A 25,551-nucleotide genomic window follows, 5' to 3' on the forward strand; every position below is an offset into this window, starting at 1 on the left:
CCCTATGAAACTTATCATGTAAGACCAGTTTTTCTAGCTTCTTTTAAAAATTAATCTTCTAATGCTTAACTGAATGAAGCTTTAGTATGACTCAAGGTCCTTTGATTTACTTTAGGAATTCAGTCCAAATATTGATGCAATTTTTGGCACAAAGAGTCGTTTGCAAGGTCATGGGCTATAAGCAAAAAGACTAGCTTTCTCATTACTTGTCATTTCTAGATAGCATATGTTCTTTCGAATATTAATTAGGACTCAGAGAAAAGTTGGAGATCACTTCTAGAGCCTCCTTATTAAAACCTCAAACAGATGCCAGGTGAAAAAAATTTGCATAGTGACTGTTACAGGTACTATTTCTACAAGTCATTTCTAAGCAAAATAAATGTTATTTAATTAAACTTATTTAAATATCTGCTTCTTATCACTTTTAGTAGATTCTCTTCAGTATTTACAAAACAGTGTCACTGTCTTCCATGGATGGCTTAGATTCACAATCAAAAAGAGTAAGTTTCTGCTTTGGTATCTCCAGAGTTTTAAAAGGGAGGGAAAAGAGTTATGCAGCTATGATGAGATGTTTTGAAAAATAAAGCTATGAAGAAATTCTGGGGAAAACAAGCATAAATAGGAGTGATAATTTTCTAAGAATATCAGGTTTGCTTATGCTCCTTAAGCTTTCCTGAAACTGTTAACCAGGATGTAAAATGTCATTGAGAAAAAACAGTATTTTAGGGACTAGAACTTCTTCAGTCCTATTTTTCATTTTTTTAATTTCAAAATCCACTTTTCTGGAACAAAGAGACAGTAGGCATGCATATTTCATTATAAACTTCTACAACTCTTGGTTGATTCCTGTATTAATACACCATGAACAAATTTCTGCATATGCTTATTCACTTAAAGAATCCATCTTCAATTCAGGAGACCCCGGTTCAACTCCTGGATCAGGAAGATCCCCTAGAGAAGGGATAGGCTACCCACTTCAGTATTCTCAGGGTTCCCTTGTGGCTCAGCTGGTAAAGAATCTTCCTGCAATGTGGGAGACCTGGGTTTGATCCCTGGGTTGGGAAGATCTCTTGGAGAATGGAAAGGCTATCCACTCCAATATTCTGGCCTGGAGAATTTCCCAGGACTATATAGTCCATGGGGTCGCAAAGAGTCGGACATGACTGAATGACTCTCACTTCACATTCATTCCAACACACAAACATGGACACACATACACACCAGATTACAAGCTAGGGCAGGGATAGTATCTTAATCTCTTTTAATATCCCATAATTCTTATTCCAGTTCTTGTAAGCAGTAGATGCTTAAAAAATGTACATCAAGTTTAACTGAAGTTTGCTTCAGTGGTTTAAAACTTTAGCTCATATTTTCTATAGAGCTAATACATGGTGAACTTGACATAAGCAAACACTTAAAAAGAGAGAATTCCTAAATAGCTAAAAAAATTTCCATAATTTTATGGTACACTGACATGGTATGCAGGCTAAATTTTATTTGTTCATCAGTCCTATTATTATACTTTGGTTCAGCAGAAATTTTGCTGGTAAGTCAGTATGGCAAATTTCCAGGGTTTTAGATTGTCTATGCAAAACCTGAAGCTGCGTTGACAAAAGGTATATCAAAGAAACCGATTGCACTGGCTTCTGATTAAATTAGGACTGGATAAGCTTTATTGCCTTCCTTTTTAATATCTTACCACTGAAGGCTCAGTGCAGGAAGGTTGAATTTAATTGTGTTATATCATGTTTCAGAAAGTACGGCTGTCCTTCCAGATTCTACCCACTTTTCCCTCTAGGATAATTTTCTTTAATTAAAGAGATAAGTGTCTGCCTTTTTTCTTTCTTTTTTTTTTTTTTTGGCATCAAGAGTGGCTCAAAATTAAAGACCTAGAAAAAGCAATGCACACATGTGGGATAAAGACAAAAGAATATAGCTTTGATGAAGCAGAGTAACTAGAGAGGAAGGAAGGAAGGAAAGGGATTAAAGAAGTGAAAGATACTTAAATGAAAATGAAAAACAAAAATAGCTGGAGAAGTGAGTTTTTGAGGATTTACAGACAGTACATAGGCAGAGCTGGGATTCTGCCTCTTCTTAATTTGGTTACTCTGAGACACTTATCACCGTCTTGCCCGCTATAGTTCTCAGAGAGTGTTGGTCGTACTTCTCAAAACTGAGTGTGCCTATGAACCACCTGAGGATAGGATCTTATGAAAGTGCAGATCCTAATCCAGTGAGTCTGTAGTGGATCCTGAGAATCTGCATTTCTCACAAACTTCCAAGTGATGCTGATGTCCTCTGGGGACCACACTCTTGAGTACTAAGGTGTTAGCTGACACAGTTCAGAATGAACGGGTTTCTCCATGTTGGCAATCTTGACATTTTAGGCTGAATGATTCTTTGTTGTGTGGAGATGTTCTATGCACTGTAGGGTATTTAGCAGCATCCTTGTCCTCTGCCTACTAGATGCCAGCAGTAAATCCCCCCATTGTGACTATCAAAAATATCTTCAGACACTGCTAAATGTCCCCTGGGAGGCAGAACCACCCTAACTGAGACCACTGAAATATATTAAGACATGTGGGGCTATAATGGAGAAAGGCTGCTAGATAAAATGCATGTATCTTTATAAAAGCAGCCCTATGTCTTCCAGTTCTGTTCCAGCCCTAACCCTTGCCCAACCTTGGCCTGCCTTTAGAAGCAGTTGTGGGAGCCTTTATGCCAACACCTCAGATGAAAATATTACAACTCAGGCAACTGCAGCCTGGCCTCCCTCCAGGGAAACCTGCCATCGGAGGGTTACCCACTCTGTTTTCTGCAGAGCTGGAAAGATCTGAGAATATTCTTAACATCTAGGAGGAATAAAATTCTTTATATCTTTTCTTAGGGTTTAGATAAATGTTAACTAGTAGAAATTTTTACTATTTTCAGCAATATTAAATATATCACCTATACAGTGTTATCTCAGAGATTCATTATAACTAGGGAAGCAAATAGCAAACATTTTTTACAATATTTCAGAAAAATAAGGGAAGTTAGAGTGGCCTTTAGGCTGAATTTGAGTTTCTTCTTCATGTCAAAAAGGGTAGTAAAATAATATTTTAAAATCATTTCGATATTGCCATTTTCTTTTTCTTCTCCATTTGACAACCAAATTAGTCAAATTTTGTTTTCCTTTACCTTCTCCATTTATTCTGTGATTCAATTATATTGAATAAATTCAATTGACTATTTCTTGGGCTCAATAAAAGACAGAAATGGTATGGACTTAACAGAAGCAGAAGATATTAAAAAGAGGTGGCAAGAATACACAGAAGAACTGTACAAAAAAGATCTTCACAACCCAGATAATCACAATGGTGTGATCACTGACTGAGAGCCAGACATCCTGGAATGTGAAGTCAAGTGGGCCTTAGAAAGCATCACTACAAACAAAGCTAGTGGAGGTGATGGAATTCCAGTTGAGGTATTTCAAATCCTGAAAGATGATGCTGTGAAAGTGCTGCACTCAATATTTCAGCAAATTTGGAAAACTCAGCAGTGGCCACAGGACTGGAAAAGGTCAGTTTTCGTTCCAATCCCAAAGAAAGGCAATGCCAAAGAATACTCAAACTACCGCACAATTGCACTCATCTCACACACTAGTAATGTTCAAAATTCTCCAAGCCAGGCTTCAGCAATATGTGAACCATGAACTTTCAGATGTTCAAGCTGGTTTTAGAAAAGGCAGAGGAACCAGAGATCAAATTGCCAACATCTGCTGGATCATGGAAAAAGCAAGAGAGTTCCAGAAAAACATCTCTTTCTGCTTTATTGACTATGCCAAAGCCTTTGACTGTGTGGATCACAATAAACTGTGGGAAATTCTGAAAGAGATGGGAATACCAGACCACCTGACCTGCCTCTTGAGAAACCTGTATGCAGGTCAGGAAGCAACAGTTAGAACGGGACATGGAACAACAGACTGGTTCCAAATAGGAAAAGGAGTACATCAAGGCTGTATATTGTCACCCTGCTTGTTTAACTTATATGCAGAGTACATCATGAGAGACACTGGGCTGGATGAAGCACAAGCTGGAATCAAGATTGCCAGGAGAAATATCAATAACCTCAGATATGCAGATTACACCACCCTTATGGCAGAAAGTGAAGAGGAACTAAAAAGCCTCTTGATGAAGGTGAAAGAGGAGAGTGAACAAGTTGGCTTAAGGCTCAACATTCAGAAAACAAAGATTATGGCATCTGGTCCCAACATGTCATGGGAAATAGATGGGGAAACAGTGAAAACAGTGTCAGACTTTATTTTTCTGGGCTCCAAAATCACTGCAGATGGTGATTGCAGCCATGAAATTAAAAGATGCTTACTCTTTGAAAGAAAAGTTATGACCAACCTAGATAGCATATTGAAAAGCAGAGACATTACTTTGCCAACAAAGGTCCATTTAGTCAAGGCTATGGTTTTTCCTGTGGTCATGTATGGATGTGAGAGTTGGACTGTGAAGAAAACTGAGCACTGAAGAATTGATGCTTTTGAACTGTGGTGTTGGAGAAGACTCTTGAGAGTCCCTTGGACTGCAAGGAGATCCAAGCAGTCCATTCTGAAGGAGATCAGCCCTGGGATTTCTTTAGAAGGACTGATGCTAAAGCTGAAACTCCAGTACTTTGGCCACCTCATGCGAAGAGTTGACTCATTGGAAAAGACTCTGATGCTAGGAGGGATTGGGGGCAGGAGGAGAAGGGGCCTACAGAGGATGAGATGGCTGGATGGCATCGATCCAGTCCATCCAGTCCATCACTGACTCGATGGACGTGAGTCTGAGTGAACTCTGGGAGTTGGTGATGGACAGAGAGGCCTGGCGTGCTGTGATTCATGGGATCGCAAAGAGTCAGACACGATTGAGCAACTGAACTAAACTACTAAATTACAAACTGAATGGAAGATAGATAAATAAGATAGGGTCTCTAACCTCAAAGACATTATCTATTTAGTTAAGGTAAAACTAACACAAACAAAACAACCAGAGAAAAATGCAAACAGTTCTGAGAAATGGGATGCTGCTAAGTCACTTCAGTCATGTCTGACTCTATGCGACCCCATAGACGGCAGCCCAGCAGGCTCCCCCATCCCTGGGATTCTCCAGGCAAGAACGCTGGAGTGGGTTGCCATTTCCTTCTCCAATGCATGAAAGTGAAAAGTGAAAGTGAAGTCGCTCAGTCATGTCCGACTCTTAGCAACCCCATGGACTGCAGCCTACCAGGCTCCTCCGTCCATGGGATTTTCCAGGCAAGAGTGCTGGAGTGGGGTGCCATCCTGCTTTATCAGTCAGCAAGCTGCACCAGCCATTGCAGCCACCATGGATGGTGAGCTAGTGAGTCCTGAGGAACTCAGAAAGGAAAGAATACCTGACATCTAGCAGCCATCAGACTGTAGCCACTCCCTATGGTGAGCCCTGAGGAAAGGAAGCTCAGGATCTGAAAACAGGATACTGGCCCCGGGTAGATGAGGTGCATATCAAAGGAATGATTTAAGAAAGCCTAGACTCTTGCATTTTCCCATATATAGAAAAGCACCTCCCCTCTCCCCCATCTCCTTGGAGCAGTTCTCTTAGGGTTACTTGAGATGCTCTCTCCCAGGCTTGGAGTCCTAAAAGTGAAGTGAAAGTCACTCAGTCATGTCCAACTCTTTGCAACCCAATGGACTGTGTAGTCCATGGAATTCTCCAGGCCAGAATACTGGAGTGGGTAGCCATTCCCTTCTGCAGGGAATCTTCCCAACTCAGGAATCAAACCCAGGTCTCCCACATTGCAGCAGATTCTTTACCAGCTGAGCCACCAGGGAAGCCCTGGAGTCCTAAAATTGCCACCAAATAAATCATAACTCTCAACTTTTAGGCTGCAGGTGTTTTTTTAAGTAGACAGTTCTAAAACTCCTGACTCTTGAGCACTGTCCCTCATGTAAAAGGCTCCCAACTAATCCTTGTGGAGTGAGTGGACCAACCATGAGTGCTCTGGTTTCCAAATGCCAACAAGGCTGACAGATGGAGGCCCACCAGGGTGATACCGGTCAGAGAAGGCCTCCTGGTGAGCCCTGCACTGAAACCTCTGCTTTGCCTCAGCAAAGCCTGGTTTCCAGCACACAAGGCTGTGTCCCTGGAATGACCCCAACACCCCCTCCCCTGCCCCATTAAAATGCCTGCCTGAGAAAGCACAATGCTGCCAGCAAATATACTGCTTCCCTGCCAACCCCTGAGGATGGGCTTTGACCTCCCTTTCATAGAGCATTTCCTTAAAAAGGGCTCACAATTGCTAATCCTTCCTCTGTTCCTGGGAGATGTACTGCTTCTCCTACAACCTGGGAGTGTCTTCCTAGAGGACCTGGGAGCCATTCCTTTGAAGTGTAAACATCCAAGGATGGGGCCCCAGTCTCCCAGTCTCCACAGGCAGGAGGCGGAACCCTAATGCCATCATTGCCAGCCAGTGCCCAGAGCTGTCTAGGCACATTTCCACGGTTTCACTGGATCCCCTGCCCTTTCTCCTCCCTACTTTCCTCTGTTAAATGCCTGGTCACCTCTACACAAGTCAGAAAGGAGCTCAGCTCTTTCCCCTACTGTCAGTAGCTACGGAATCAGATTCGTTTTCACAGCTTTAACTCCTGTCCAGCTTTGTTTACCCTTGACAGGGTGAAGGTGATTGGGACAACAGAATTTCCCTGTCACGGGTTCCTTTGATGAGCCTTCTACATTCCATTTCTAGATGTTGTTAGTGCCTGGCATTCTAAGTTCTCTGCAACCCAGTCACTCCCTACCACCAGCTCCCCTGTACCTGATGATTGTTTCTCCATCAGTGTCTCATTTGAGGAGTGTGGTCCTGGGGGCGTGTGGTTGCACACGCCTGGAGGGAGCTCATATCTGAAGTCACCCCACTGTATCTAACTCCCTTCAGTGCTCAGAAACAGTGGCCCACACCACGAGCCCCTACTAGCAAATTAACTGAAATTTCTGCTCCTCCCAGGTTTGGTGGAGAGGGAACGACTTCTCAGTTCAGAGATGAAAACACTGACCTTGGTGCCGCCTCCTTCCCCATCTGTCCTGTGCCCCTAAGATCAGAGAGAAAGAACCCAAGAGGACCTGGACCTCCTTCAGTACAACCTCCCCACATCATAATTGAGGAGATGAAGTCCCGGGGCTTACAGCTACTGCAACTACCGCGGCCACTTTCACTCTTGCATACGTACCCTGCACCAGGAATTGTTTCAAATGAGCCACAAATGGCACCATTCTCCCCATTTTACAAAGGAAAATGCTGAGGCTCAAAGAAATCAAGAGTCTTACCTGAGGCTATGCAACCAACAAGAGGCAGAGCTGGAACTTAAACTCACTTTTTAAAAAAAACTTAACCAAATTTCCAAACATTTCACAAATATGCCTCAAGTTTAGTAAAATATTAATACTACCACCCCATTTTGTCAGATACATTTTTAAAATGTGTACAAAATTATTAGGCCTGTGGATGTGGGTGATAGAGACCATGACATATAGTTAAAAGTTTTCACAAAGATTTATGTCAATTTACCCATAATCATATTTTTCTTAAATTTGGCAAAATTTCAGCAATAGTACATTTGAAAGATGAAAACTGTAAGATATAAAAAAAAAAAAAAAGAAAAGAAAACTGTAAGATAACATGTTACCCTAAGAAAAGCTATTGCTTGTAAATTGTGTTTTATGTACCTCGGTTCAATAAAAGACTAATTTAGTAAAGAACTTTGCATATATCAAAAATTCCATAAGGGGGCAACATGGTGCCATCACATATTTCACATTAAAAAGAAAAAAAAAACTACTTTACATTTTTTAAAAAACCCTCTTTAACTGCAAAAATTTCCAGAACCACAACCACAGCTTACTCCAAAAATAATATGCTAAGAACTGATTTTAAGAATTACTGCCAGGAATTCCAAGTTCTATGAAACCTTTCCAATGGCAATCAGAGCTACGTATCAGAAGCATAAAAGAATATTAAGAACTAAAGTTATACCTTGGGCAAGTTATACCTCTTTGGGTCTACATGTTCTTATTTATAAAATGGGCCTAATCCCACCTGCTTGCTAGAGAGTGAAGTGAGTGAAAGTCATTCAGTCATGTCCAACTCTTTGCGACCCCATGGACTATACAGTTCATGGAATTCTCCAGGCCAGAATACTGGAGTGGGTAGCCTTTCCCTTCTCCAGGGGATCTTCCCAACCCAGGGATCAAACCCAGGTCTCCTGCATTGCAGGTGGATTCTTTACCAACTGAGCCACAAGGGAACCCCAAGAATACTGAAATGAGTAGCCTAACCCTTCTCTAGGGGATCTTCCTGACCCAGGAATCTGAACTGGGGTTTCCTGCACTGCAGGCAGATTCTTTACCAACTGAGCTATCAGGGAAGCCACTGATAGCTTACTAGAGAGGGCTGGAAGAAAGTCCCAATGTAACACTCTGTTGCCATGTAAGATTTGATTAAAAATCTTGCCTGGAAAATCCCATGGACGGAGGAGCCTGGTAGGCTGCAGTCCATGGGGTTGCAAAGAGTCGGACAGGACTGAGTGACTTCCTTTCACTTTTCACTTTCATGCGTTGGAGAAAGAAATGGCAACCCACTCCAGTGTTCTTGCCTGGAGAATACCAGGGACGGGGGAGCCTGGTGGGCTGCCGTCTATAGGGTCGCATAGAGTCAGACACGACTGAAGCGACTTAGCAGCAGCAGCAGCAGGTTAATTCAAGAAGATGGTGGCATCACCTGCTTGCTTCCAAGATTCTCAAGGTGACCTAAACCCAGAAGCATAAAGCAGGAGATAACCTCCTACAATTTCTTGATATAAAGGAAACCAAGGTCCTTCCTCAAATCCAATTTGCCCCCAACAGGGATTAGGGGCCACCTGGAGACATGACTCAGAACCAGTGGCACCTAGGTGAACGAGCTCCATCAGGACTTGGGGGTTTTCCACTGGGCCACAAGTAAAAGTAGCCAATAACTGTAGATTGTAGACCTGTCACAGATTAAATTTATGCATTTAAAACTGCTCTTGAGATTATCATACTAAATGAAATCAGAAATAGAAAGACAAATACATTATATCACTTTTATGTGGAATCTAAAATACGACACAAATGAACTTATTATCTACAAAACAGAAAGAAGCAGACTCAGATATAGAGAATGGACATGAGGTGTCCAGGGGGAGGCTGGGGCAACATGTGGTTGCCGAGTGGGGGAAGGATCGATTGGGAGTTTGGAGAAGGACACGGCAACCCACTCCAGTATTCTTGCCTGGAAAATCCCATGGACAGAGGAGCCTGGCAGGCTACAGTCCGTGGGGTCACAGAGTTAGACACGACTAAGCAACTCCAATGTCACTTTCTTTCTTTTGAGATTAGCAGAGACAAACTCGTACATATAGAATGAATAAACAATAAGGTCCTACTGTATAGCATAGAGAACTATATTTAATATCCTGTGATAAGCCATATGGAAAAGAATATTAAAAATGTGTATATCAATATATGTAAAACTGAATCACTTAGCTGTAAAACAGAAACTAATACAACATTGTAAATCAACAGTACATCAATAAAAAAATTTTTAAACAAAAAATAAAAATGGCCTTTGAGTAACATTTTTGAAGGTAAGTTTACAGACTTTCATGAAATGATGTGCCAAGTAGGTTGACTTGATTTACTCACCTGCTTTTCACGTTGAAGGTAGAAACTTTAGGTGTTGAAGGCCAGGGCAATACCGAGTGATGCTAATGATTCAACCATGAATACCTTGCTTTGCACATCATATTTAAGAAAACTAACTTTGAATACTGCCTTACTGTTTGTGACTTTATGTAAGCATATAGCTTTGAAAGTGAAAGTGTCAGTCATTCAGTCGTATCTGACTCTTTGTGACCCCAAGGACTATAGCCCGCCAGGCTCCAGTGTCCATGGAATTCTCTAGGCAAGAATATTGGAGTGGGTAGCCATTCCCTTCTCCAGGGATCTTCCTGACCCAGGGGTAGAACCCAAGTCTCCTGCTCTGCAGGCAGAGTCTTTAGCATCTGAGCCATCAGGGAATGTTGCTCCACAGTTTAGGATTTTATGTACATGTTAATCTCTAGAACTAATTCTGAAAGCATTTTGAAATTCCATTATTTAAGTTGCCTTGCTTATGTGAGGGCAGTTTTTTTTACCCATCTCAAAATGAGAGTACTAAAAATCAAATGAGTCCAACGTCTTGGAGATTCCCACCAAATCCCTTGGTAACCAGATGTAAGTCATCAGTCAGGGTCCCTGAAGAATTGATAGGGTGAGACTAGGTTATTTAGCCTAAATCATAATATGAATTTTCAAAGGGGGTCCCTGGGAGATAAAAATCTGTTTAGCATTTTCCACAGATGTTATATATTTTAGAGACAGGGATGGAAAATATCTCATTCCAGAAAATTCATCAGTTGGTGAAGAAAAAAGGCTTCCCAGATGGCTCTAGTGGTAAAGAATCTGCCTGCCAATGCAGGAGACATAAGAGATATGGGTTCCACCACTGGGTTGGGAAGATGCCCCGGAGGAGGGAATGGTAACCCACTCCAGTATTCTTGCCTGGAGAATCCCCATGAACAAAGGAGCCTGGTGGGCTACAGTTCATAGGGTTGCAAAGAGTTGGACACGAGTGAAGCAACTTAGCATGCACAAGGAAGAAAAAAATATATAATCTTTAGCCAGAGTTATAATAGGCCCAACCCTTAAGGGAAAAAAAAAAAAAAAACCAGAGCATGGGTTCATCCATCTACTGAGTCATTATTTGCACATTCAAAACTTGCAGGTATCAAATGTACATATTTGCTTTGAAAAGAATTTTTGGAGCTGGAAAATGTTCTATTCCTGGTGACAACTTTGCCATCTCCTGACTTTTGTTCTACCATAAGTAAACATTTCTCAAGAGAAATTTTAATTCTTACAACTTTAAGGGTTCTTACTACCGTGCTACCAAAAAAAAAAAAAAAAAAACCATGGCAAAAAACAAAAGAATTTTGCGCCTCTGGGTCCCACCCTCCTCCACAAAGCTTCACTTTGGATTTGATTCTGAGTGCTGACCCTCCGGCAAGGTGCAAAAGAAAGTTCTCGAGGAGCAGTGAGAGAAGGCAAAGCAGAAAAAGGAAAGTAGGATACAGCAAAGGGAAAATGTTCTATTTGTATTCAAAGAAAATCCTGTGACTATGGTGTTGTGATTGAAAAGAGCTACCCTTTGGGCAGGAGATATAAAGGCACAGGGTATAATACATATGAGTGCTATTTGGGGAAGAGTTCAGAGAATATTTGAAATCAGAGTTGTACTAGACCCAGGTTTTGTCTTTGGAGTTAACAAATTCTTTCGCTAGGCTCTGTGGTGTGTGGCTTCAGAAAGTCTTAGCACCATCTACAGCCTTCTTCACTTAAGCTACACACACACAGACACAGACACACACACACACACACAGACACACACACACACACACACACACATATGTTAAAACGATAGCCAGATTTCTCCAAACACTGGGATATCTTAATGCACACTGAAATTTTTGGACTGGTTTTTGTATTTAAATGAGGTTTTTGACCCTGCAATACCTGCAGAGCCAGTCATGCCCCTATAAGGCATCCTGGTCCCCTGTATGGGAAAGTTGGTTATTATCCCTGGTTCATGTCTTCAAGCTGTCAACCTGGGGACTTCTGTGCTAGCTTACACTGGGATTTTCACCCAGCTGATTCCCCTCCATGACATTATTTGGAACATTTCTGAGTGTGTTTCATCATCTGCCATTCTGCAAGCCTGAGAACAGAGAACACCAGGATTGCCCAAAGGGATTCAACACTTGTAGGAACTTGAAACATGAAACATGCCGTCAGCATCATCCCTCCCAATCTTGCCCATCACTCTGAGTCTGTTGCTCCCTTTTTCATGTGCCCTAACCCTGCACCTCAGCATCAGGGACAGCCCTCCACATCCGCATCCCACCTCCTGATTCATGCCAGGGGACCCACAGAAAAGCTAGAGTTAGCATCTTTGGTGGGCATCTCCACCGTGGTATTTGCTGTGTTGGAGAATAAATTCAAAGATACACAAGACACATCCCACACCCTTAAGCTGATAACCATCAAGTGTCAAAGGTAACCTCTCAAGTTAACAAAATGTTCTCATACCACATCCTCAGGCATGAGGAAGTGTTGTAAAACAACTAGATTGTCAAGGATGTAGATAGGTTTTATGTCTTTTGTGATGTAGGTTTTAGGCCTTGTAGATAAGCCCCAAAAGGAGGTTAGGTGAGAGTGGGAAGATTTTCAATACCAAGGAAAGAAATTCAGCTGGACTTGCTGGATCATTGATAAAGGTTTTTAGGCAAGAGGTAGTACAAATGATATGTGAATTGGTAATACTACCCTATAGACAGCCTGCCAGGATATTTGCAGGGGAAAGTGTCTGAAAGCAGAAAGGCCAGCTGGAAGGCTAGTGTAATTCTCTATCAGGAAAAGCACCAGGGTCTGAGCCAGAGAAAGACAGAAAAATTAAGAAATAGGAAGGCTTTGCAAAGGAAGAAGCCACAGGACAGGACACAGAATGGATAAATGCAGTATAAGTCAAATTTCAACCACGAGTTCCAGAGAGAGAATTGAGTGATACAACAAGCAGAAATCCTCTTTGAGTTAATGTAAATCTGTCCCTATGGCACCAAGAACCTGTGGTTCCCCAAATGGAAATCACGGTGGCCTTGGAAGTGAATCCTACTTTCCCCAGTTGTTCATTTAACTAGAATTTATTTAGTACTTCCTATGTGCTAGGCACTGGGCCTCCCAGGTAACTCAGTGGTAAAGAATTCCCCTGCCAATGCAAGAGAAGCAGGAGCTGCGGGTTCGATCCCTGAGTTGGGAAGATGCCCAGGAGGAGAAAATGACAACCCATTCCAGTGTTCTTGCCCGGAGAATCCCATGGACAGAGGAGCCTGGTGGGTTACAGTCTATGCAGTAGCAAAGAGTCAGATACAACTGGGCGGCTAAGCACGCGTGTGCGTGTGTGCACACACACACACAAGAGCTAGGCTTTAAGAAACCAAAAATAATGAAATAAGCTCCAGACTCCCTAGGTGTTCATTACCCAGTTCCATGCCTTACAGGTAATTATTTTGGTTTTCTCATCCCTAAAATATATTAATTGAACAGCCACTTAATTTTCATTCATGATTTCCCCCATAACCAATTATTATGCAACTATCTGTGTTGTTGGGTGTTGTCATTATAGACATGCCTGAACCGGCTAAGTCTGCTCCTGCCCCTAAAAAGGGCTCTAAAAAAGCTGTGACCAAGGCCCAGAAGAAGGACAGCAAGAAGCGCAAGCGCAGCCACAAGGAGAGCTACTCCGTGTTCGTGTACAAGGTGCTGAAGCAAGTCCATCCTGACACCAGCATCTCGTCCAAGGCCATGGGAATCATGAACTCCTTCGTCAAGGACATTTTCGAGCGCATCGCTGGGGAGGCATTGCGCCTGGCGCATTACAACAAGCACTCGACTATCACATCCAGGGAGATGCAGACCACTGTGCGCTTGCTGCTACCCGGGGAGCTGACCAAGCACACCGTGTCCAAGGGCACTAAGGCTGTAATTAAGTATACCAGCTCCAAGTAAATATAATATGCCTAGCCACTGTTAATGGAGAAGGCAATGGCACCCCACTCCAGTACTCTTGCCTGGAATATCCCATGGATGGAGGGCCTGGTGGGCTGTAGTCCATGGAGTCGCTAAAAGTCGGACATGACTGAGCGACTTCACTTTTCACTTTATCATTGTTTAAATGCATGTTCTCCTTGAGGTATCACTAGCCACTGCTAGTGAATAATAATATGTGAATTATTGATTATGCTCCTCTTTCTAGCTGCATTGTCAAGGAGAACACACAGCTGAAAAAATCATCATTTTAAATGGAATATCAAACACCACAGAGAACCAGAGGCAATGGATCTTCTCAGCTTTTAGCAAAAAGTATCCTTCCCCATGATTTGTCGGATGGAATTCTGTGCACCACTAGGAGGATGGGCCGTACACTACACTGTCCTCAGAGCCAAAGGACATATGATTCTGGAGCATTTATTTTATTTGAATATCTAGGGTAATTTATTGATTTGAAATAGTTTATATTAAAACACTTACACCAAAACATTATGCAGTAGAACATAAATCTTGCACAAGATTTTCATTTTAATCAAAGATTAAAAATAATTTAGTGCTGGCCTGTTTGGGAGCATGTGAAAGGATTGAGGGAGCAGAGAGAGTAAAGTAAATATACTGGCTCTTAATGCTCTCCAGGGAAACATTTTGGAACACTGATGGACATGTCCAGCACAGCCCAATGGCTCGTACGCTTTAGGATGAAAAACAATCCCGGACCACTCAGTAAGACCCAAAACAGACTCACTGGGTATCAGTATGTTTTTAAAATTCCTTTCCTTTTCCCCTATTTTTACTTTCAGTAGAGCTCATATGTGCTTTATAATTCTGATCCTACTGGCTACCTATTTTCAGTTCAGTTCAGTCTCTCAGTCATGTCCAACTCTTTGCGACCCATGGACGGCAGCACACCAGGCTTCCCTGTCCATCACCAACTCCTGGAGCTTACTCAAATTCATGTCCATCACGTCAGTTATGCCATCCAACCTCTCATCCTCTGTCGTCCCCTTATCCTCCCGCCTTCAATCTTTCCCAACATCAGTGTCTTTTCAAATGAGTCACCTCTCATCAGGTGGCCAAAGTATTAGAGTTTCAGCTTCAACATCAGTCCTTCCAATGAATATTCAGGACTGATTTCCTTTAGGATAGAACTGGTTGGATCTCCTTGCAGTCCAAAGGACTCTCAAGAGTCTTCTCCAACACCACAGTTCAAAAGCATCAGTTCTTCAGCACTCAGCTTTCTTCACAGTCCAACTCTCACATCCATACATGACTACTGGAAAAACCATAGCCTTGAGTAGATGGACTTTTGATGACAAAGTAATGTCTCTGCTTTTTAATATGCTGTCTTGATTGGTCATAGCTTTTCTTCCAAGGAGAAAGTGTCTTTTAATTTCATGGCTGCAATCACCATTTGCAGTGATTTTGGAGCCCAAGAAATAAAGTCTGTCACTGTTTCCATTGTTTCTCCCATGTATTTGCCATGAAGTGATGGGACCGGATGCCATGATCTTCATTTTCTGACTGTTGAGCTTTAAGCCAACTTTTTCACTCTCCTCTTTCACTTTCATCAAGAGGCTCTTTAGTTCCTCTTCACTTTCTGCCATAAGGGTGATGTCATCTGCGTATCTGAGATTATTGAAATCTCTCCCAGCAATCTTGATTCTAGCTTATGCTTCATCCAGCCTGGCATTTCACATGATGTACTCTGCATATAAGTTAAATAAGCACAGTGACAATATACAGCCTTGACGTACTCCTTTCCCAATTTGGAACAAGTCCATTGTTCCATGTCTGGTTCTGACTGTTGCTTCTTGACCTGCATATAGATTTCTCAGGAGCAGGTAAGGTGGTCTGGTATGCCCATCTCTTGAAGAATTTTCCAGAGTTTGTTGTGATCCACACAGTCATGGACTTGACAATTCCATGAAATCAAAGAGCAAGCTATGAACAGAATGACTGCATTAGAGCTGACAGCAGTATGCATGCGTGCTAAGTTGTTTCAGTCGTGCCCCACTCTTTGCGACCCCATGGACTATAGCTCGCCAGGCTCCTCTGTCCATGGGATCCTCCAGGCAAGCATACTGGAACAGGTTTCCATTCCCTTCTCCAGAGCATCTTCCCAACCCAGGGATCAAACCCACATCTTTTACATCTCCTGCATTGGCAGGCGGGTTCTTTACCACTACTCCCACCTGGGAAGCCCCAACAGTGTTATATATGAGGTTAAATACTTGTGAAGATGGATACCATTATCTGCATAACACAGGCCACCCCGCTCACCATCCATGAACAAGTGATGTGTCCTAACTAAAATGTCAGCAGCTCAAATTCAAGGTTTGTATATATTGTCTGCTTTTGGTTTCACCCCACCTCTCAAGGTCTTTAAAGAATTTAATAGCCCAAATTCTCTGCCCCTCTAAAATGTCTGTGTAAATCTTGACACAAAGGAAGTCATCTCCATAGTAACCATGGATGAATCTAGATGGGAGAGTGATTTTGTTTCTCTTCAACTGAAATGAGACAATCTGATTCAAACTGTATGATTTTTGATGCTAGAGATGATGGATTCAAACTATTAAACACAAAATTATTGAAATCTGTCTTCTGTGGCATTTAAGTAAAGTGGGCATATGATTTTCCCAGAGTTTAGCAGTTCTTGTGTCTGATCTCTGGGCCCTTTTGCAGCTGACTGAGCTTGGGTGTAACAGCAGGGTGACTTCCACAGGCAAAGCTATAGAATTTCACAGCTTAGAAAGACTCTTAATGAGGTCCAGAGCAGAGCAGGCCTGCATCCCCCATACAGAAGTGTTCACAGGGTATGGGAAGCTCTGTGATAACTGAGAGGAGAAAGGGAAGATGGCAACAGTCAACAGTGCTCTCACTGAACAGAAACAGCAAAGCACTGATGGAAGGAGGGCGCACAGCAGACTGGTTTCCCCCCAGACAATGGTGCTCCCTCCCACCCCTCTATTTGGAGGCATAATTTTGGGACGTTTTATACTTCCTGGAGAAGCAAGGTGTGGGAAAAGATGAACTGCTCCCCTGGATCTCTGGGGAATTTAATCTGCCTAGTCCCCACTCAGGTGCAGGTGGATCCAGCTGCAACCAGGAGCCACAGTCCCAGAGCCTGACTCCATCCCGCCCTGCCCCAGCGCATCTGACAGCCACTCAGGGGCTCACAGGGCAAGCAGGTCCCCAGGAACATGAGGCTCCTTCAGCTCCAGGAGGAGAGGAACTGTGGGTGGGAATGACTAGCTGACTTTAGTTGAAAACTTTAATATTGATAACTTTAAATATTTAGCTATATAGTATATAGTATATGGCTGCTATCAAACTGCTGAATTTTATCAAGCATCAGTAATCAATTTCTAAGAAATATTATCAGGGAAACATATTAAACCAAAGCCCAGTGATGGGATCAGCAAAAGCCAGAATGTGACCACTCTACAGGACAAATAAACAGATTGCAAGGAAGAGGAAAGCAGAGGCTGGAGAAACAGAGACTTCTGAAACCGCTCAGGCAGCAACACTGCTAAATGGACACTTGCTGGGATGGAGTAAGCTGACTGTAACATCATTCATGAGACAGTTGGAGTGATTTAAATACCGACTGGATATTTGGCGAATCTAAGAAGTTATTGCTAATTTTTTAACATGTGGTAATGGTATTGAAGCTCCAATACTTTGGCCATCTGATGCAAAGAGCCAACTCATTGGAAAAGACCCTGATGCTGAGAAAGATTGAAGGCAGGAGGAAAAGAGGCTGACAGAGGATGAGATGGTTAGATGGCATCACCGACTCAATGGACATGAGTTTGAGCAAACTCAAGGAGATAGTGAAGGACAGGGAAGCCTGGAGTGCTGCAGTCCACAGGATCAAAAAGAGTCAGATATGACTTAGTGACTGCAACTGAACAACAATGGTCTTGAAGTCACATTTTAAAAACAGTCTTTCATATTTTAGAAATATACAATGCAATACTAATGAATGATGTGATGTGATAGCTGGGATTTGCTTCAAAATTATCTATTGTCAGGGGAAAGAAAACATGATTAGATAGAGAAGAAACAAGTCTGGCCAGGAGTTGACCCCTGTTGAAGCCAGAACAGCGTATGAGGGTTCATGAGAATATTCTTCCTAGTTTTCATAGTTTTTTCTCCTCCAAGCCTGCCTGCCTTTCTCCCTTCCTTCTTTTTAACCATATCTATACACTAGACTGGAAGAAAAATAGAAGTATTTTGGACCAAATGTTTTTCCATGTTAAATGGGGACATTATTTATACCAAAACATTTACTATATCAAGACAGTGTATGCTGCTGCTGCTGCTAAGTCACTTCAGTCGTGTCCGACTCTGCGCGACCCCAGAGATGGCAGCCCACCAGGCTCCCTCGTCCCTGGGATTCTCCAGGCAAGAACTCTGTAGGAGGTTGCCATTTCCTTCTCCAATGCATGAAAGTGAAAAGTGAAAATGAAGTCACTCAGTCGTGTCCGACTCTTCGAGACCCCATGGACGGCAGCCTACCAGGCTCCTCTGCCCATGGGATTTTCCAGGCAAGAGTACTGGAGTGGAGTGCCATTGCCTTCCTCGAAGACAGTGTATAAGGGACAGCAATTCTGAATCCAGAATGAGCTTTCAATCTCACCTTACCAGCTGGGTGACCTTGAGCAAATCATTAAACCTTGCAGAACCACACTGACAATTTTCTCACTTGTCAAACCATAATAAAACCACTCTGTTTGCTTTGTTGTAAAAGTCTGCAAGAATGTTTGAAAAGTGCCAGGAATAGGATAGGTTCTCAGTACACTGAGGTTACAACAATTGATCATAGACACCAGTATTCCCATCATTTCTGCAAAGATGTAAATTTTTCGAGCAAAAACAGAAGACATCATTCTTGATTTGGAAACTTTCACATTTTACATTTAATTAGCAATTTTCTTGGGTTTGCTTTTAATGCAAATTTCTTCCTTTAATCTGAGATAACATCCCTAGAAAACAGCAAGCAGTTTAAAGTTCAATATTAAATGTAGGTCTGATAATAAAATAGTCTTAGGTTATTAAATTTTACCTGATTCTCACAGCAGCTTCTGGCGAAATAGTTTCTGTGTGTGTATTTATCTGTAAGCATATCCTTGTGTCAGGATTTTTGAAATCCACCAGCTCTTGTAAGTTTAATAATGTGAAAGAAAGGAGTAAAGGAGGAATGCTACCATCAGCACCACATATCCTGCTATCCCTCCTGGAATATGGGAGATGCTCCACTGGAGCTCTGTTTGCTTTGTTTCCCTCACCTCTTTGCATCCTAATCACTCCCCTCTCTCTCCTGCACCTTCAGTTTTTCCTTCACTACTAGGTCATTCCCTTGAGCATAAAATATGCCTTAATAGTCACCTATTTAAGAAAAAAAAATCTCTCCCTTGACCTTTTGTCCCCATTCAGCTTTCGCCCCATCCCTCAGCTCTTTATAGCAGCACCTTAAAAGATGGACAAATCCTCGCTTTCCATTCTCTCTCCAACCTCTCTAACCATCTGTTCTTTCCCACTGTGCCCATGAAACAACTCTTATCAAGGACCTTCAGCAAACATAGTGGTCAGTTATTTGTCCTCATCCAACTGCATTTTGACACAGCCTTCCACACTCATCTTCACAAATCACTTTCTTCTCTTAACATCCATGATCCCTCACTCCAAGTTCTCCAGTTTCAACTTTTACTTCTGTGCCCAGCTGCTAAGTATAGAAGCCCAGGAATCAAGATTGCAGGGAGAAATATCAATAACCTCAGATATGCAGATGACACCACCCTTATGGCAAAAAGTGAAGAGGAACTCAAAAGCCTCTTGATGAAAGTGAAAGAGGAGAGTGAAAAAGTTGGCTTAAAGTTCAACATTCAGAAAACAAAGATCATGGCATCTGGTCCCATCACTTCATGGGAAATAGATGGGGAAACAGTGGAAATAGTGGCAGACTTTATTTTGGGGGGGCTCCAAAATCACTGCAGATGGTGACTGCAGCCATGAAATTAAAAGACGCTTACTCCTTGGAAGGAAAGTTATGACCAACCTAGATAGCATATTGAAAAGCAGAGACATTACTTTGCCAACAAAGGTCCATCTAGTCAAGGCTATGGTTTTTCCAGTGGTCATGTATGGATGTGAGAGTTGGACTCTGAAGAAAGCTGAGCACTGAAAAATTGATGCTTTCGAATTGTGGTGTTGGAGAAGACTCTTGAGAGTCCCTTGGACGGCAAGGTAATCCAACCAGTCCATTCTGAAGGAGATCAGCCCTGGGTGTTCTTTGGAAGGAATGATGCTAAAGCTGAAACTCCAGAACTTTGGCCACCTCATGCGAAGAGTTGACTCATTGGAAAAGATTCTGATGCTGGGAGGGATTGGGGGCAGGAGGAAAAGGGGACGACAGAGGATGAGATGGCTGGATGGCATCACTGACTCGATGGACGTGAGATTGAGTGAACTCCAGGAGATGGTGATGGACAGGGAGGCCTGGCATGCTGTGATTCATGGGGTTACAAAGAGTCAGACACGAATGAGCGACTGAACTGAACTGAGGACTAAGTCTTCAGTTCGTTTATCTTCCCCCCCACCCTACCTCACCATAGATGTCATCAAGGCCCATGATTTTAGATGCTATCTATTCACTGAAGACAATCATATTTTCATTTTCAGCCCTGACTTCTCTCACTAAGCTCTGGGCCCATAAATACTATTATTTAACCAACATTCACATTTGGGTGTCTAATTGGCATTTCAAAGCTAACATTTCCAAATGGGATCCCAAATTTTCCCTTAATAATCTGCACCTCTTTATGTTCATGGTGGGAAAAGAGATTATCTGTAGTTTTGTAGAAGTCCTTTTAAAGATGTTTGGGTTCTATAAATCATTCAACAGACATTATATTATAAACACTGAGCTGAGAGCTGAAGATACCAAGAGGGATGAGATAGAACATCCACCATCAAGAAGTTCGATACAGAATAAAAATGTAGCTAAATGCCCTGGCTTTGACATGTGCCTAAACTTTGACATGTGGCTTTAACATGTGCCTGGCTTTGATAGTTGCCTAAACTTGGAAACTTCCTGTCTTTGGTTTCCTCATCTCTAAGGTGATAATGGGCTTCCCCCAATGGCTCAGTTGGTAAAGAATCCCTGTCAATGAAGGAGAGACAAGAGACATGAGTTTGATCCCTGGGTTGGGAAGATCCCCTGGAGAAGGAAGTAACAATCCACTCCAGTATTCTTGCTTGGAAAATTCCATGGATAGAGGAGCCTGGTGGTCTACAATCCATGGGGTCACCAAGAGTCGGACACAACTGAGTACACATGCACACACAAGGTGATAGTAATAAAAATAATAATTATACTTTTCTCATATGACTGTTATGAGAAAATAATAAAGCAATAAAAATACAAGTGATTATGTCAGTACCTGGCACATTAAAAAAAGCACTCAATATATGTCACCTTTTAAATGAGTGGTTAAAATTGCATGCCTATCATCACCTGAAACTCAAAGTGTCTTTTCCTTTATGCCTGGAAGGGAGATAAATATATAAATAAATAGGAAATTATGCAATATGCTTGAAAAGCAACACAAAAAATGATGTAAATTCTGAAAGAAAATGTTCTCCAACAAAATGCCTGAACCAAACCATTGTCATATAACCATACACTGCATGGGATGTCTTTTTTTCTCTGTCCCATGCTCCTTTTTTTCATCTTTGTCTGATGGTCTTCTCTTTCCTCTCAAGTATTCTTCATGAAAAGGGCACCCAACTTTTAGAGGCATATTCATTCTTCCTCCCTCCTACACACAGGGGATCTGTTACATTATAAAGCTAAGCAAGCAGAACCACTGTGTTTAAATGCCAATTATGGAAAACCATAAATGAAGCCTATCATTCAGTTTCCTGCAGAAACACTTTGCTTTGATTCCCAGACTATTAGAACTGGTTTCCCTTAGAAGCATGGCCCTTTCTTAGGAATACGGAGGGACAGTGTAAAGGTAAGCACTGGGAAGCAAGGCTGCTCTGCAGAGCCGCAGGTCCTCGTTGGATCACTTGAGATCAGCTTTTTACAATCCTGGTTGAAAACATTTCAGTAATGTCATGATAATAAAGAATCGCCCTGAAATGCAGGAGACCTGGATTTGATCCCTGGGTCAGGAAGATCCCCTGGAGAAGGAAATGGCAACCCACTCCAGCATTCTAGCCTGGAGAATTCTATGGACAGAGGAGCCTGTCAGACTACAGTCCATGGGGTCGCAGAGTCAAACATGACTGAGTGACTAACACTTTCACTTTTCAATGTCATGAACTGTCTGAAATCTCCTCAGATGCTCTTACTCACCAAGCTAATCATCCAACCCTAGGTTTTTCTAAGACTCCTCCCAATTTTTGCTATGACCATAATTTAATGTATCCTACTGTTAAGATATCATATATCAATTTTTTTCACAGTTTGTAATGTTTTCCTGGATGGCACACTTAACCTCAAACTACATAGTACACAGATAAATTTTTTCACTGAAATCTTTGCATCCACATAAAGCACTGGAAAACTGAACCCATCAAATTTCACATCAATCCTGAGGTGTGTGCTCTTTAAGGGTCATAGACAAAGAGATGGAGACCCAGAGACATTGCTGAATCCATAACACACCAGGAATGGGGGTGATGGAGTCTGAGGGTAAAATGCTTCCCCCTTTTGTTTTTTCTTCAAGATTTCTTTACCTGTACAGCCTAATCAGCTTCCTGAACAAGGGACATCATCCTGAAGATGTCTGCGTTCTTCTTAAGAAGGGATAAGAAAAAAGTGTCTTCATGGCACGTAATTAGCTGTATTCATTTTCCCAGCTCTCTTAAAGCCAACAAATTCCTCTGTGTCCTTCTTTGCTTTATTTTCATGAGGACTTTATTGACAAGCAAAGTTTCTTGCTTCTATTCAGAGTCTATAAGTTATGAATTAGCGTCTTCAGAGATAAAGGGGAGGATAAGTGCTTCCATACATGGAAATTCCACAGCAAGGTCAACAGCACATTATTAATGCTCCCTGAAAAAAAAAAGGAAAGGAAAAGGAAAGTGAAGTCGCTCAGTCGTGTCCGACTCTTTGCGACCCCATGGACTGTAGCCTACCAGGCTCCTCTGTTCATGGGATTTTCCAGGCAATAGTACTGGAGTGCATTGCCATTTCATTCTCCAGGGGATCTTCCTGACTCAGGGATAGAACCCAGGTCTCCTGCATTGTAGACTGATGCTTTACCGTCTGAGCCACTAGGGAAATCCTCCCTGAAGACCACCCTTAATACAGCACAGAAAGAGCCAGTTCTGTGTCAGGAACTTCTCACTGGAACCTGGGAGGGAAGCATTAAACTATTAATACCTCTTTCCAGATGGAGAAACAGACTCAAATGAAGAAGATCTACAGATGGAGTTGCTTGGACTCCCTCAGCCAGTGTATGGCAAGCTGGGACTTAAAAGAGGCTTCTCCTACTCTGTGCCCATGCTTTTCCCCTTTTGTACTCTGGAAGACAAAGCTTCTCTCTTAGAGCATCTTTGGAACATCTGAACAAATCTGAAGATCTGTACCCTAACCCAGTTCCACCCAGATCCCCTGTTCTGCTTCAACCCTTGGACCAGCCTCAGACACTCGTTGGCTCAAACATCCCTGGTGGTACAGAGGATAAGAATTCACTTGCCAATTGAACATGGGTTCAATCCTTAGTCCAGGAATATTCCACATGCCACAGAGAAACTAAGCCCATGTATGAGCCACAACTACTGAGTCCAAACTCTGGAGCCCTCGAGCCATAACTACTGAACCGATGTGCTGCAGCTACTGAAGCCTGCATGCCTAGAGCCTATGCTCCATTACAGGAGAAGCCACCACAATGAGAAACCCATGTACAGCAATGAAGTGTAGCCCTAGCTCACCACAACTAGAGAAAGCCCACACGCAGCAACAAAGACCTAGTACAATAAATTTCACAGTTGCTTACCAAAGTATTAGTCCTCTATATGTCACTAATTAGGGCTTCCCCAATGGCTAAGTGGGTAAAGAATCTACTTGCAATGCAGGAAACACAGGAGACACTGATTCCATCCCTGTGTGGAGAAGATCTGCTAGAGAAGGAAATGGCAACCCACTCCAGTATTCTTGCCTAGAAAATCCTATGCAAAGAGGATCCTAGTGGGCTACAGTCTATAGGGTTGCAAAGAATCAGATACAATTGAGTGACTAAGTATGACATCACTAATTGGTTGAATAACCTCATATGAGTGACTAGCTGTAGCTCCCAAAAATGCATTTAACTGAGGTTACTTTCTTTTATTATCCAAAGTTTATGATTGGATCTGAACATAGTGATTTTTCAGAAAAGCAAATAGCATAAAAATAAAGCAACACTAAGTTTAGAAATAATGAGTCATATTCTAATAACAAAGTGGCATATGGGCCATTCCACAGCATATACACATTTCCTCTATATCAGACTCCCTAGGTTTCCATAGGGAAGAGAAGCTGCTATTTAAAATTTAGCTCAAGAAAAGCAAGCAGCAATAAAAAGAATAATACCATTTGTATTGAATATATCAGCCTCTTCCAAAATGTTCCTGTTTCTGCTCACAACTGCCCTGCAAAGCAGAAATTAGTACCATTTCAGAGATAAGAATATCAAGGCCCAGGAGTGACTAAATTATTTGCCAAAAAACGCATACTGAGAAATCGAATTGGTGTGTGTCTGACTCTATAGCTTTTTTACTCTATCCTGACAGATTACATGTATTTCCCAGTTGTACTTACTATACTAATTAGCTATCTCTTCAGTTGTAGGTAATTTTCTTATTACACAACAGTCATAATAGTAATTTGTTGTTGTTTAGTCACTAAGATGTGTCTGACTCTTTGCAACCCCATGGACTATAGCCCACAAGGCTCCACCATCCATGGGACTTCCCAGGCAAGAATACTGGAATGGGTTGCCATTTCCTTCTCCAGGGAATTTTTTCAACCCATAGATGAAATCTAGGTCTCCTGCATTGGTAGGCAGATTCTTTACCACTGAGCCACTGGGAAGCCCCTGTGATAATAGTAATATCTAAAGTTTATTGAGTATTTATCAAGTGTCAGGAATTTAACATGTAAAATGAAGCAGGGCAAAGGCTAATAGAGTTCTGCCATGAGAACGCACTGGTCATAGCAAACAGCCTCTTCCAACAACACAAGAGATGACTCTACACATGGACATCATCAGATGGTCGACACCAAAATCAGATTGATTATATTCTTTGCAGCCAAAGATGGAGAAGCTCTATGCAGTCAGCAAAAACAATATCGGGAGCTGACTGTGGCTTGGATCATGAACTCCTTATTGCCAAAATCAGACTGAAATTGAAGAAAGTGGAGAAAATCACTAGACCATTCAGGTATGACCTAAATCAAATCCTTTATGACTATACAGTGGAAGTGAGAAATAGATTTAAGGGACTAGATCTGATAGACACCGTGCCAGATGAACTATGGATGGAGGTTCAAGACACTGTACAGGAGACAGGGGTCAAGACCATCCCCAAGAAAAAGAAATGCAAAAAAGCAAAATGGCTGTCTGAGGAGGCCTGACAAAAAGCTGTGAAAAGAAGAGAAGTGAAAAGCAAAAGAGAAAAGGAAAGATATACCCATTTGAATGCAGAATTCCAAAGAATAGCAAGGAGAGATAAGAAAGCCTTCCTCAGTGATCAATGCAAAGAAATAGAGGAAAACAACAGAATGGGAAAGACTAGAGATATCTTCAAGAAAATTAGAGATACCAAG

General features: G+C 42.1%; 1 long non-coding RNA gene across 1 annotated transcript in view; it reads right to left on the bottom strand.

Annotated features, from left to right (window-relative positions):
• Nucleotides 1–25,551, bottom strand: part of LOC112578026 — a 74,802-nt gene that overhangs the window by 10,656 nt on the left and 38,595 nt on the right. The window lies entirely within an intron of this gene.

Source organism: Bubalus bubalis, chromosome 1 (assembly GCF_019923935.1).
Source record: "Bubalus bubalis isolate 160015118507 breed Murrah chromosome 1, NDDB_SH_1, whole genome shotgun sequence".
In the NCBI taxonomy this organism is placed as follows: domain Eukaryota; kingdom Metazoa; phylum Chordata; class Mammalia; order Artiodactyla; family Bovidae; genus Bubalus; species Bubalus bubalis.